This window comes from Ostrinia nubilalis, chromosome 25, assembly GCF_963855985.1.
Source record: "Ostrinia nubilalis chromosome 25, ilOstNubi1.1, whole genome shotgun sequence".
Classification (NCBI taxonomy): domain Eukaryota; kingdom Metazoa; phylum Arthropoda; class Insecta; order Lepidoptera; family Crambidae; genus Ostrinia; species Ostrinia nubilalis.
The window spans coordinates 1,213,795-1,228,746 of NC_087112.1; the positions used below are offsets into that span (position 1 = coordinate 1,213,795).

Consider the following 14,952-nt stretch of genomic DNA (forward strand, 5'->3'; position numbering starts at 1 on the left):
TAAAAAGGAAATTTGGGCCCACATAGTCCGCGTATGGGTATCACGTGAGGTTCTAAGCACTCACGAATGTACCTTTCAGCATTTAATGTTGGCAGCCGTGGTCCTGTAACAACGTCAAGTTGAGTTTTGCCGCTCGCGGATATACCGCCCCAGACAGTCCATGAGCCACCGCCATAAGCAACCCTCTCTTCAAAGCAGCATTGTGCGAAACGCTCTCCCTTACGTCGGTAGACCTTCTTCCTTCCATCATTGCCATGTAACACAATTTTAGACTCATCAGAAAAGAGTACACGGCTCCAATCTTGCTGTGTCCAATTTAAATGACTGCGTGCGAAATGAAGGCGCGCTGTTCGGTGGGCTCGCGTTAGTTTGGGCCCATTAGCTGCCTTGTGTGGTACCATATCGCGTTCTTTGAACCTTCTCCGAACAGTTCGAGCGCTCACAGATACTCCGTGGAAGTCGCGAAGTTGGTTTTGTATCTCAATGGAGGTAAGGTGACGATTTCTCAAGCTGGTCGTCACGATGAATCGACCCTGCCTTTCAGTTGTGACCCGAGATCGTGGCCTTCCTTGGCGACGAACAAAGCCACCAGTCTCTAGGTACCTCCGATAAACATTTCGGACCGCAGATCGACTTAAATTAAGTTGAGCACTCACGTTTCTTTGGCTGTGTCCGGCCTGAATAAGTGCCACAGCTTGGGCGGCGACTTCAGGTGAAGTATCCATAGATTATTGATAGAACCTCACCTTAATGTTAAGAATAAGTAATGTTTGTTGCAAAACCAAAGATATCAATCACTTTTTCAAGAATTTAATCCAAGTAAACCAATAAAACCAAGTTTTCTTAGTAGGTATTCGATTGTTTGATATCAACAAACAGGCTCCAAATTGTCTTTTGTCCAAAATCTCTTTAAACTCTGTGTTCGAAATTAAAAAAAAGACTATTGAATGAAATTGTGAATGTGCCAGGTTCAAAACTGCATTTTTTTTTTTTTATGTGACAGGAGGCAAACGAAACTTTTTGCTCGACCTAATGTAAAATTTTAGCTAGGACCAAATGAAACTGAAAATACAAGATGGGCCAGTAGATGTGTCCAGAAGTGTATTATACATTTTTCAAACCACTTTTTTAATTTCGGTCTATAACAAAAGTAATCAAGAAAAAATATGGTGGCGCTGGTTAGCTAGGGTATACAACCCTTAATAATATTAAGCACATATTATGTTATTCCTTCTAAGTTCAATGAGCACTGTATATAATTTAAGATAATATTTACTCTCAATTGACAAATAAATACTTTAATACTTGTTATTATTGTTTATTGTTATACACCTAGTGTTACATAATAAAACTGAGCTATTTAAGAAAATCAAACTTCCTGTGGGTTTCAAGCAATTGCTTCTTTTTAATGTATTTTCCTTCTGAAGCAGTGCGTGGTAGTTTATTTTGACTTTCAACAAATAAGGTGAATAGTGTACCTGAAGTCTATTCAATATAATATTTAAACTTTAAAATATTTATAATTAAAATAAAGGGCGGCGGATTTCCGGACGGCCCCGGGCGGCGAAAAGCCACGCTACGCCACTGAACGTACGTGATAAAGCATAAAAATCTGAAGGAGATACTGGGGGCGTAGTGTGAGTTTACGTCAAACGCATTCGTTATCTACTGCGTAAAAAAGTGACATTAAATGTATGACGGATTGTACAGCGCCCCTAGCTTTCAAGAACTAAAATCTTCATATATTTTTTTAACGTAGTCGATATCGAATGCTTTTGACGTAAACTCATACTACGCGCCCCCTGAAGTCTCGCTGACGTTTGACGTTACAAAAACACCCTCCCGTGCCGCTCTCCTACCTCAGGCTCTGACTCAGTCAAGGCAAGACCTATAGTATTGTTATACTTATCTACATAGTTTATTGGACTTCTGCGAATCCTCACAATAAGAGAAAAGTAAAGTTCAAATGAAAACTTCGCTTTGTTTGTTAAGTACCTACCTTTTATTTGAAGAGAATTCATCATTAACTAGTTAATTTTTAACAAAACAGTAAGGTAATAAGTTAAATAAGTGTTATTTTAACAAAACTAGCAATTTAGAATACCTACTTATGTGGTTATAAGGGTAGCGCATTTTCTTACATAACTTTTCAATTCCTATCATTGGAGGTCCGAAAATATTTCTCATACAATTTGATACCATAATGATCATTCTTCATAAAAAATTTAAAACCTACATATTTAAAAACATAATCATTGATATTCATAATATCACTAATCATACACTTAGTTTTTACTAATATTTGTTTTCATATATTTTTCTGTACTAATGATCGAAACTCATAATCATTCGAATAAATAACTATAATATTCATAAATGTGATGTATCCTAATATTTGTTTTCATAAATTTATTACTCATAAGTGTATTTATCCATATTATTAAAAATCATGATGTCTATATTCGTATTAAATCGTATTTTAACATTATATTAATTTGAAATGGTCCAAAACAGGCAATATTTTGTGCCACAAAACTAACGTGACAGAAACGAATCGCTGCAAAACCGACTTCACGTAGTCTTGTCTGCCCTACCCCTAGAGTGTAATTTAAAAGCCGGAGGCGCGGAGGGAGGGCAGCCCTCGCCCGTAACGTGCGTAACGAGGCTCAGGCGCCCGGGTGAGCTGGAGCGGCTGAGGCTGGTCGCCGAGGCGCCGAAGGCGCCGATGGCGATCCAAAAAGCCGAAGCTGCGGAAGCAAGCGTGGGTGCCTGAGCCTCGTTACGCAAGGGCGGAAGGGCTGCACATCCCGCAGCGCCGGAGACGAGGAGATACCAATGCATGCTGCATGCTTGCTTTCATGCTGCATGCTCTGCATGCTTATCTACTCTATTAAATTATATATGATTTTTTTAAAGATACGAGTATGTCTGTTATAAAGTAAATTATTCTGAACAACAACATTATGAGTTGAAGTATGTTCTTAGTAACAACATTATTAATTAAAACAATATGATCAATGAATGTTATGAAGAAAAAAGATCTGAAAATAAAAATTATGTATTTTAAATGGTTCTTGGTAGTAACAGTATTGATAAAAAAATTATGATTACTAACTGTTATGAGCTCCGATGGTAGTAATAAAAATGTATGAATAAAAAAAGTATGAAAAATAAAATTATGAAGAGAGATTATTATGAACACAAATCGGTAGTAGGACAAAGAATAGGATTTAGAATTTTATGTGAGCCAATATAGAACCGGTTATAAGTTATTGGATTTAGAAACTTGGAAGCTTTTTTGTAAGCGTGCTAATTTATTCCCGTTTTTTCTCGTCACTAACATTACTATGAGGTCACACAGTACGCGTGGACGCACAGAGTGACACACGAACCAATCACAGAGCTCTATTCAACGCTGTGCGTTCGATTTGCTGCTTCACTTGAGCAAGCATCGTTTGTGAATAAGGGCGTTAAGCTCTCATTTAAAGTCTAAAGGTTCAGCCAAACCAACGCGATCACACGCGATCAGCCGGCGTGCAGCGATGGCGATCAGACTTAATTAAATGCGTTTGATCGCCATCGCTGAACGAGTGTGATCGCGTTGATTTGGCTGAACCTTAAACGCACTGGGAAAACACTCTTATTACCATTATTTTATGACTTTAATTTGCCATGGCCGGTATCAAGACTTCTTGGAGCAACAAAGGAAGGGAGCTCGGGCAAACATTTGTCCTGATCTCTCTAGACCTCTGTTTGCCCGGATTAGCTCGTTGCTCGGATGTATAGATCTGGCTTTATTGACAAAGTTGTTCTTTCCGCAACAAATTGTTAGATTTGGTATCGAAATAAAACAATATTTAGAAGGATACATTACGTTAGGTTACTTTTCAGTTCGTTCGTTTATTCGTTTCAGCCAAATGACGTCCACAGCTGGACAAAGGCCTCCCCCAAAGATTTCCATAAGGACCGGTCCTGCGCTACCCGCATCCAGGCTCTTCCCGCGAACTTCACCAGATCGTACGATACGTTTCAGTGTGTCGAAAATATTTACCATTTTTAGTGTATCACAATGTTTTGAAATCTCAATAAATCTCAATGTGACCGGCCCTAAATTTCCAGGGAAACAGTTGCAAGCGACATGTAGCCAAAAAGGTTCTGTCCTATTTACCAAAATTACCCACTTAGTTAGTCAGAGTTGCTATGAACTGATAAATAAATGCATGGAACATAAATTCTTTTGGAAATATACTTACGCCCATATTCACACATATTACTAGGAGGTCTCACAGTGCGCGTGAACGAATAGGGTGACACATGAACCAATCACAGAGCTCTATTCAACGCTGTGCGTTCGATTTGCTGTTTCACTTGAGCAAGCTTCGTTTGTGAATACGGGCGTCAGTTGACAATAGAAATGCAACAAACAAGTCTGTCACGAAAAAGCCACCAGCGTCTCGTGAAAAAAGTTTCAAAGTCAAAGCTTTTATTCAGTACACAGGCCCTTTTCAGGGCGCTTACATGTCCCAAATATAGCTTGCCCTACCACCACTTCGGGACAACCTCTGGGCTGGTACTGAGAAGAAGTTTGAACACTGTAGATTAAGAGCGCTTTCACATTAGGGCGTTTGAAGCGCGACAGCAGCGCGACAGCGGCGTTTTTATAATGTGAAGGCATGCATCCGCTGTCACTGTAGTACGAAATTTTCGGCAGCGCGTCTGTCGCGCTGCTCAATCGCCTAAATGTGAAAGCGCTCTAAAAAGTGTTGTGAAATCCTCATTATTCATCATCATCATCATCATTTCAGCCACAGGACGTCCACTGCTGAACATAGGCCTCCCCCAATGACTTCCACATCGCACGGTTGGTAGCGGCCTGCATCCAGCGCCTTCCCGCTACCTTTATCAGGTCGTCGGTCCACCTTGTGGGTGGACGTCCCACGCTGCGTTTTCCGGTACGTGGCCTCCATTCCAGAACCTTGCTGCCCCATCGGCCGTCAGTTCTGCGTACTATGTGCCCTGCCCACTGCCACTTCAGCTTGCTGATCCGTCGGGCTATGTCAGCGACTTTAGTTCGTTTACGGATCTCCTCATTTCTGATTCGATCTCGTAAAGAAACACCTCATTATTCTTTACACAAAAACATAGACACTTTCTTAGACGATTCAGTAACCTACTTGCTCATCGCATAAACATTTACTACGTGTTTAACGCACTCATAAAAGCTGCAGCAACAAACAAAATGTTGGAAGATTTCTTTGATTTATTTTGAATAGAATTTAAAGTTTTAAATTTTCCCTATCCTAGGAGGATAGTGTTTGATGTTTAGTAAACTTTGTTTTGTAGTGAATACTCGTAAGTTGTAGTTTTAGTTTTGACTTTGGGTTTTGTTATGAGAAAATTTAAAGTGCGTTGAACCGGGTGGTGCATCGACACCAGAGGGCTGTGTGAGTTTACAAAAACGTTCTCACTAGTGATCGCGTAAAAAAATTACATTAATGTATGACGGATTGTACGGCGCCCCTAGCGGAAACGTTCAAGAACTAAAATTTTCATTATTTTTTTTAGTGAGGACGTACGTTTTATGTAAACTCACACTCAGCCCACAGTTGTAACTTACTTTGACAAAGTTTTTCTGTGTCAGACTGAAATTTACGTGGGCCGAAGCCGCGGGTAAAAGAAAAATACAATTGGGAGGACAAATGTGGTGATACTATGGAATTCGGGAGAACATAACAGCTGGTGCTGGGAAGAAGTTAGGTTTGTGACTGTCTGTGGTAACTTCGAACTCCTCCTATGTTCTTCTGATTAATTTCGTTGCGGGTCCAATGACAGTCTAACTTTCCCCCGGGACAAACTTGACCTTCACTGGTTGGGTTTTTATTGGCGGTCAAGCTGTAGATCCTGACTACACAGGAGTATCTCTTTCATAAAGGTTATTTTATACCTTTTTTTAGCTCACGCTTTGGACTATGATTGTCGGTCAAACTTTCGATCCTGGCTACACAAGAGTTGCAGCAGTAGGAGCTAGAGGTGGGAATAGTCCCGTTCCCCGTTCCCCGATCCCCGATCCACAGTCCAGTAAAAGGGACTCTCCCAGTTGGCAACAATGCCGCCACTAATTGTGCGGCTGCAATGCATCTATGACCCAAATGCAGTTCTAAAATAGTGCTCGCCGTCCAATTGATATCTGTGTCTACACGTCGCCGGGAACTCGATGTATTGTGCGGTTGAAAGTTATGAGCCATTTGATATTTATAAAATCTGAGTTTCACACCTGAAGGTTTTATTTCAACTATCGTTCGTTCGTTCGTTTCAGCCGAAAGACGTCCACTGCTGGACAAAGGCCTCCCCCAAGGATTTCCACAAAGACCGGTCCTGCCCCGCTTGCATCCAGGCACCTTCCGTGACCTTCACCAGATCGTCGGTTCACCTAGTGGGAGGCCAACCCACGCTACGTCTTCCGGCTCGTGGTCGCCACTCAAGAACTAACTTTTTAAATTTCAACTATCACATTAAGTTAACTAGCCCCTGAAGCCATTTTTTCTGACTACCTACTTATATTACAATATCTACGAGTACCTACATCAAAGTAGGAAATGGGAATATTATACCGTGCTCGTCAAACTATATGCCCTAAGTGGGATTCGAAACCACAGCTTCAACTGGCATTTTATCAGAATGATAATATCGTTTAGCGACCCACTTAATTTTCGTAATTATGCAACCAGAGGTGTGGTTTAGAAGAGGGGTACCTACAAATGTTAACTCTGTGACGGATTTATCACTATGCTAAGTAGGCTGAAGCCTAGGCTAGACTGGCGGCATGCGTGTAAGCCACCGGGCAGTCAGAGATTTGAGAGAGTGTGTCCCCAAAAAAACGACTTCCAGCTTAAAGTTGCAAGTCGGCAGCAGCTCTACTAAATTCACACTTACTTTAATGACGTCCCTAAAAACTAATAGCTAACCACCTCATATTGATCCTCAAGCAATCCTTCCATTAATATAACTGTCAATATCTTAACCCTGACGTCACCCCGCATAATTTCCTAAGCTCCGTCACAACACCAGTCACCCTCGTTTGCTCGTTTAGTTTAATGATTGTAGCTCTCAATGGAGGGTAAGTACCCCCTCCACTAAGGCTGGAGTGACGCCACAGGTTTCATGGTGTCCTGTGACAGGACTACATGGATGGGAAGGATGGGCAACTACCTAATTCAAATGCGTTTATTTCTTTTACTTTGCCTAGTTCAGTTACAAGTTGTTGGAGCTTCTTATCGAGCCACAGATTTTGCTTTTGCTAGGAAGCAACACCTCTTAAATATCTTTAAATAATATCTTGCTGTTTCAAAGCTTTACATAGAGAATAATCACTGTGTGGTTCTGAATAGCTATGAACAATACACCCTCCATTCCGCACACAAACTGATTTGAGTATCAATGATGTTAAGTCGCAAACGACGGCCCATAGAGCTGGTCTAAATTATCGATATTTTGTACCTATTTTATGGTGTCGACGACGTGATCTCAGTTAAAATACCTACACCAAACGATAGCAGAAACTGTGATGCCATTCACATCTAAAATGATGCTAAAATATGATTAAAATGCGTACCCATTCAGTCTTTTGTATTAAACTATTTTGTAAAGTAATGTTTCGCGTTGTGCTTACGTAGGTACTTATCTACGACAAAAATACTGATGTTACACAATAAAATCATCTAATACTAGGGAAAATAAATAAAAATCTATAAACTATATGACTGTAACGTAGGCAAAGTGCAATTATAACAGCATAAAATAACTTGAATAACTTATTTCAGAATCGTGACTTTCAAAACCAATAAAGAGCAAGTTTTGAAATAAAATATTTTACCATAAAAGCCAGTATATACCAGCTCCATTCCTCGTCGATATTACCATTCTATGCTACTATAGATATCGATATAGTAGTTACAGAACATCACTAGTCCCTCCTTCCTATTGTCCCCAAACAATATTAAAGTGTTTAGCGCCGAGATGGGACAAAGGCTTGCCGGGACAATATTAAATTGTATACCAAAGATGGGGACGGATGTATGTGTATGCTTCAATTCATAACGATAAGTTAGTTATGTATTTTGTGATTGTACTACAAAAAGGCAACGTTTGATGTGATGTTACTAAGTTACTTTTTGTTTCTGATGCTTACTTGTGCGTGAAGTAGGTATAGTTTACTGGAAATAAACAATTTTTTATGCATGACAACGCAATCGACCGCAATCGCACCTGGTGTTAAGTGAGATGCAGTCTAGGATGGTACATATCTGTACAATTCTTTTAAATATATGCGCAATACCATCTATCTATACCAGCGAACTTCGTACCGCCTATAATCATTAGAAATAATATAGAAGTCTAACGGTGAAAGAATTTTTCAAATCGCTCCAATACTTTCGGAGCCTATTCAAAACAAACAAACAAATCTTTTTTCTTTATTTATTAGTGTACATTAATTTTTCACGAAACGATTTGCACTACTTGTGCTATGTTACAGGCAAAAATAAGGTGCGTAAATATATTCAAAGTTTGATTCATGGAAAGTTCTGTTAGTTCAGAGCTTTCTGTGAGCTTTCCGCCCGTGTGTCCCCATTACAATGACGTCACCGTTGACTGAGCAGACAATCTGGATTGATCGCTTCCACAGGCAATAGATGAATGTATCCTCCACTTTGATGTGGGCGATGCATACAGTTTATAGACTGTGTGGGTGCAGCGAACAAATGTTGCCTGTATAGGGTTCTGTACAACTTTTGATCACTCCATCTTTCCATAATTATGTCATAACTAAGGTATGCAAAACCGAAAGTTTATCAAAAACCGATTTTTTTTTCGGTTTCCAAGAAAAAAAACCGGTTTTCGGTTTTTAATCGGTTATTATCGTTCTATTTTTTTTTCCAATCAACTAGTAGTTACATACAGCGATTTGTTACGTCCTGTCCGTTTTGTGTTAGATTACATTATTTAAGAGAGGGTTATAACAGTTTTGATAAATTTAGCTTATTCATTAGGCATTATAGGCACATATAATGAATAAGTTAAATTTAACTCAAGGGATGGTAGTTTATCTCCATTGTACGTAATAATTGTCAACGAATACATTTTTAAAATTCATTACTCTGTACTAAACCGACAGACTCTGTCGGTTTAGTATTTTGTTAATTATCACCATGTACGTAATGTACCTACATCAAAAACGTATTTGTTTACAATTACGATTGATATAAGCAATATCTTAAATTAAAAAGTATAATAAAATTTGTACATTTTATTTTTGAACGTTAGCTTTATTTGATTGTTTTGGTTGAGGTGATTATGATTGTTTGTTCCGGCGTTTCTTCTCAGCACTTGCCATATGTTTGTCTCGAAGCGCTGGTAGGGCCCAAAAGATAAGGAGACATGTAAAGTGCCCCATAAGGGCTACCTTTTCTTTCTTTATTATTTTCTATAATAATATTTTGACGTTCATAAGCGCCACTTGTGGTCTAAACTGAATAAATACCTTTGATTTTGATTTTTTTGATTGATATTTTAAGCAATATCTTAAATTAAAAAGTAGAATAAAATGTAAAAAGCTTTATTTGTGAACGTTAGGCGGTATTTCTGTCAAATTCAATACACTAAGTATTACAGTAATAAGCTTCTGCAGATATCGCAAATAAATGAGATTCAATGTTCACAACAATTCAGAAATAAAAACTGTTCAATTCACTCACACATAGGTCAATTATTATTCACTGCAATAATCACCAACTATCTGAATCGCGGGGTGGGTCATGTCAGGTGGCGGGCGCGGGCGGTACGGGTACGAGTCTTAAATAATTATCGGGGATTCCCCGTTCAAAGGTAAACGACGGAGTAACCAAGTGACAATGTTGCCAAGTTATAAATTGTAAAATAACCAAATATTCGTCAAATATCAAAATACCCAGGTTATATTATAATAAAATGATATTGCTTATTTATGGAATTTGTTACGTGTATACAGATAGAAAAACCGATTTAAATCCGGGTTTCGATTTTAAAAACCGGTTTTAGAATTCGTCGAAAAAGGGCGGTTTTTCCGATTTTTCGGTTTCCGATTAACCGGTTTTGCATTCCCTAGTCATAACTAGCTGTGCCCGCGACCTCGTACGCGTGAAAACCCGTTTTCGCAACATTTTTCATTGTTGCTCTGCTCCTATTGATCGTAGCGTGATGTTGTATAGCCTATAGCCTTCCTCGATAAAAGGGCTATTTAACACTGAAATAATTTTTCAAATCGGACCAGTAGTTCCGGAGATTAGCGCGTTCAAGTAAACAAACAAACTCTTCAACTTTATAATATTAGTATAGAGATAGTGTTCAATGTTTAAGCTTCAGAGACCCAAACCCAAACAACTGCACGCAGGAAGATTTAATTAATGCTACTGATAACGCCACTCTTGTAGCAGTTTTGGGCTGACACTGTAGGTTTGTTGTCGATACGACAAGAAGAAGTTTCAGAAAGACAATTGTAGAAAATAATGTAAGTATTAAATGTTACCAAATCAATTTACACTGACATATTGCTAATTTTTATAATCAACTAGCGGCCGCCCGCGACTTCGTACGCGTGGATCTCGTTTTACCCCCCCTTCATCTATCTTACGCGGTTCACATTTTTTCATACAATTTTTTTTTCCCGCTAACTTCCGTTCCCGTGGGAATTTTGGAATATCCTGTTGTAACTAAGCTTTAAGTTTACTAAGGTACCTGCATGCCAAATTTCAAGCGTCTATCTTACGCGGTTTAGATTTTTTCATACAAAAGTTTTTTCCCGATAACTCCCGTTCCCGTGGGAATTTTGCAATATCCTGTTGTAACTAAGCTTTAAGTTTACTAAGGTACCTGCATGCCAAATTTCAAGAGTCTATCTTACGCGGTTTAGATTTTTTCATACAAATGTTTTTTCCCGCTAACTCTCGTTCCCGTGGGAATTTTGCAATATCCTGTTGTAACTAAGCTTTAAGTTTACTAAGATACCTGCATGCTAAATTTCAAGAGTATCTTACGCGGTTTAGATTTTTACATACAAAAGTTTTTTCCCGCTAACTCCCGTTCCCGTGGGAATTTTACAATATCCTGTTGTAACTAAGCTTTAAGTTTACTAAGGTACCTGCATGCCAAATTTCAAGGGTTTATCTTACGCGGTTTAGATTTTTTCATACAAATGTTTTTTCCCACTAACTCCCGTTCCCGTGGGAATTTTGCAATATCCTGTTGTAACTAAGCTTTAAGTTTACTAAAGTACCTGCATGCCAAATTTCAAGCGTCTAACTTAAGCGGTTTAGATTTTTCATACAAAAGGATTTTCCCGCTAATTCCCGTTCCCGTGGGAATTCCTAAGTATCCTATAACCTGCCCAGGAGTATGAAGAATAATTGTACCAAGTTTCGTTAAAATCCGTCGAGTAGTTTTTGTTTCTATAAGGAACATACAGACAGACAGACAGACAGACAAAAATTTTACTGATTGCATTTTTGGCATCAGTATCGATCACTAATCACCCCCTGATAGTTATTTTGAAAATATATTTCATGTACAGAATTGACCTCTCTACAGATTTATTATAAGTATAGATGAAGAAAAACAATGGAAATTTTGTTTTTAAACCTATATTTTTCACTGGAAACCAAAAAAACTGTTTAAAATGTATCGTGAAAGCGCTTTCCCGCGGCATCTTTTGTTCGTACATTACTTTCTACTTTGCTCTGTGAAGCGACACTATCATCACGATCGCGAAGTTGAATCTGTCACAAATGCCTTGTCTAGGAGGGCACAAGGTCGATCGCTTCCCGGTCGATAGCTCATCCCTAGTCCTGAGGGAAGGGCAACAGCCCTGCTAATTGCCTCGGTGACCTTGGAACTTGATAAATTATCGCCTGTTGCTAGGAATCTAGGAATAATAGACTACGTATTAGTATCGATCCTTCGGGTTCAATACTAAAGCCCGGTCCGTGAGCACGTAGAATTTTGTCCAATGACCCCTAGCTACCCATCCTTATCGCTCGCGCGTAATTATATTGCTGTCGCGACTGTGCGACTGGCACCCGCAGTGAGTGTGCGAGCGCGATAGCAACATAATTACGCGTGAGCGATAAGGATGGGTAGCTAGGGGTCATTGGACAAAATTCTACGTGCTCACGGACCAGACTATACCTATTAATATTATTTTGCTAAGATGGATGCTTCGTTCGTTCGTTCGTTTCAGCCGAAAGACGTCTACTGCTGGATAAAGGCTTCCCCCAAGGATTTCCACAAAGACCGGTCCTGCGCCGCTCGCATCCAGGCACCTCCCGCGACCCTCACCAGATCGTCGGTCCACCTAGATGGATGCTTATTACGCCCGTATTCACAAACATTACTGAGGTCTCACAGTGCGCGTGGACGCACGAAGTGACACGCGAACCAATCACAGAGCTGTATTCAACGCTGTGCGTTCGATTTGCTGCTTCACTTAAGCAAGCATCGTTTGTGAATACGGGCGTTAGAATCTTTTGTGCAGAAACTGTTGAATGGATTTTTGTAAAGCTATTGTCTCCTCAAATTAAACTATAGGATGGATAGGATTTCATCATCATCATCATCATCATCATCATCATCATATAATTAATAATATAATTAATAATATAATTGAATTAATTAAATATTTATAAATTCTTCCCCTCTCTTAGAATGCTGTGCCCGACAGGGTCCATAATTGTATCTTATAAAACCATACATACCACCTCTGTAACATTATGGATGCAATAAAGTATTGAGTATTGAGTATCATCATCATCATCATCATCATCATCATCATCATCATCTCAGCCATAGGACGTCCAATGAACATAGAATAGGATTTAGCCATAGGTAAGCTTCAACTTAATCCATAAAGCAGATTTTGTTGAAAAGACATCCACATTCCTCAAAAAAATTAATGTGTCAGTGATTCTGCTACTCTAGTTTTTCATTATGATAATCAGACAAGAACAGATTCCTCATCGAACGTATCTTCTTAAATACAAAGTCATATTTTTTCCAAAAATCACTTCATTATGTAATTTACTACACATCTGGGAATCAAACCCGGACCTCTTACAAAGTAACCCACTAACCACTCCCAGTAAAGTTATTCAACCCTCATTTCGGCTATCCTGTCAGAGAGACAGGTTAACCAACACGCTTTTAGCGCCCGCCCCCCCCCCCCCCCCCCCCCCGCTCGGGTTTCAGTTCCCTTAAAACTTTTGGGTTGGTTGTTGTTATCTAAGCTTTTGTGTAAAGAAAACATTATTTTAACCGACTTCGAGAAAGGAGGAGCTTCTGTGTTTCACTACCGTTACGTTACCGTTCATTGATATTTATTTTTCATCATCCTTTTATTTTTTAGTTCGCGTATTTGTGTTTTTAAACAAGAATTTAACATTTGTTTTTAAGGTACTTGTAGACCTTAGTATCTGTTAGGTATTTAATTTGCCGAGTGATTAGGAACTTTGAAAACTCTGCTAATATGCCAGAGGTTTGAATTCGACACTATACAGGGTGACTGGTAATTAGTGGCGGAGCCGTTCAGGGGAGGTAGTCTAGGGTTATTCTGACAGATGTACCTACTATGAGACCTGCCGTCATTAGTTTCCCTGTATAAACCCTTGAAAATGAAAAAGGTTCATTTAGTTTTGACCAATATATTGGTACTTAATAAGTAGACAAGACAAGTTTTTCCTTTGATGACGTTACATTACATCGAATCGAATTGATTTTTATTTTTATTTTTAGGAATCACAAACAAATGTGTTACAGAAATTAGTTGATTCCTATTGCTACTAAAAACAAATACCTTACACACCTTTCCACGCGGAAGCCTACCCAGTCAAATTAATTGACTCTTCCTATATTCATTTGCATAAAAAATAACACTCTCCTAACGATAGGTTTTATGAAGGCTGTACTATTAAGCCCAACCCAATCCCTTTTACTTTATCGTGTTGATGGAATGAGTTTACCGACACCCTCAAAGGTGGGTAATGAGTTTCGGTTCATTGACTCTCGTATCTCAAAGAAGCTCCTGTTAGATGATGTGTGGTTTGTTTACAGGGATCTTGCAAAGAGTGTTTCATTTTCATTTTATCCAAGAAAATGTTGATAACATTTTTTTAAATAAACTTTAAGTTGTTATTGGTTGTAACATGAAATTGAAATAAGTGATTTTGGTTGCAATGACTTGTATACTTTTAGCATTTCTACTTTATCAAAGTTTTGTTGCATAAATTTGTTAAACAGATAAAGTCAAAGTCAAAGTCAAAATTTATTTATTTGTTTAGACTAATAAATAGTTCTTACAAATCGTCATTTTGCTCTTGAGGAGCCTCTACATGTCTCATAATCTTTTTACCCTACCAGCGCTTCGAGACCAACATTTGGCAAGTGCTGAGAAGAAGCGCCGCAACAAACTCAGTCACCACTGTCTGCCGGTTAATATAAATAAATAGAAATAGCAGTAGTAGGTACATTCGATTCAGGAGCAGTTCACTGAATTTACCATGCATTCTTGTATAGTGTATCTTATAATGGGTATACAAAATTGCGTGGTATATTAAACAAGGTAGTGACGTGCTAATATCTAGACTTACAGATTACATACATTACATATTTAAATACTAGTAGAAATGACTCGCATACATAAATTGGAATAACTTGGATTGACCAGTCCCCGAAAGCAGCGCCTGTTCACAGACATGACGAGTGAACCAGCCATCGCTTCACTCGACCATATTAGAGGGAATGTAACGATGAAAAGATATAGAGTTAGAGCATCGTTTAAGCTTTAATGTGATATTCCCATCTCTTTCGTAACAACTAATAAATGCCAACCAATGAAGGCTATCACTTATGATAGCCCCTAGTCCCTGGGGG

General features: G+C 38.9%; 1 long non-coding RNA gene across 2 annotated transcripts in view; it reads left to right on the forward strand.

Annotated features, from left to right (window-relative positions):
• The window catches only part of LOC135084301 (uncharacterized), a 56,346-nt gene that overhangs the window by 23,720 nt on the left and 17,674 nt on the right, over positions 1-14,952 (forward strand). The gene's annotated exons all lie outside the window — the stretch shown is intronic.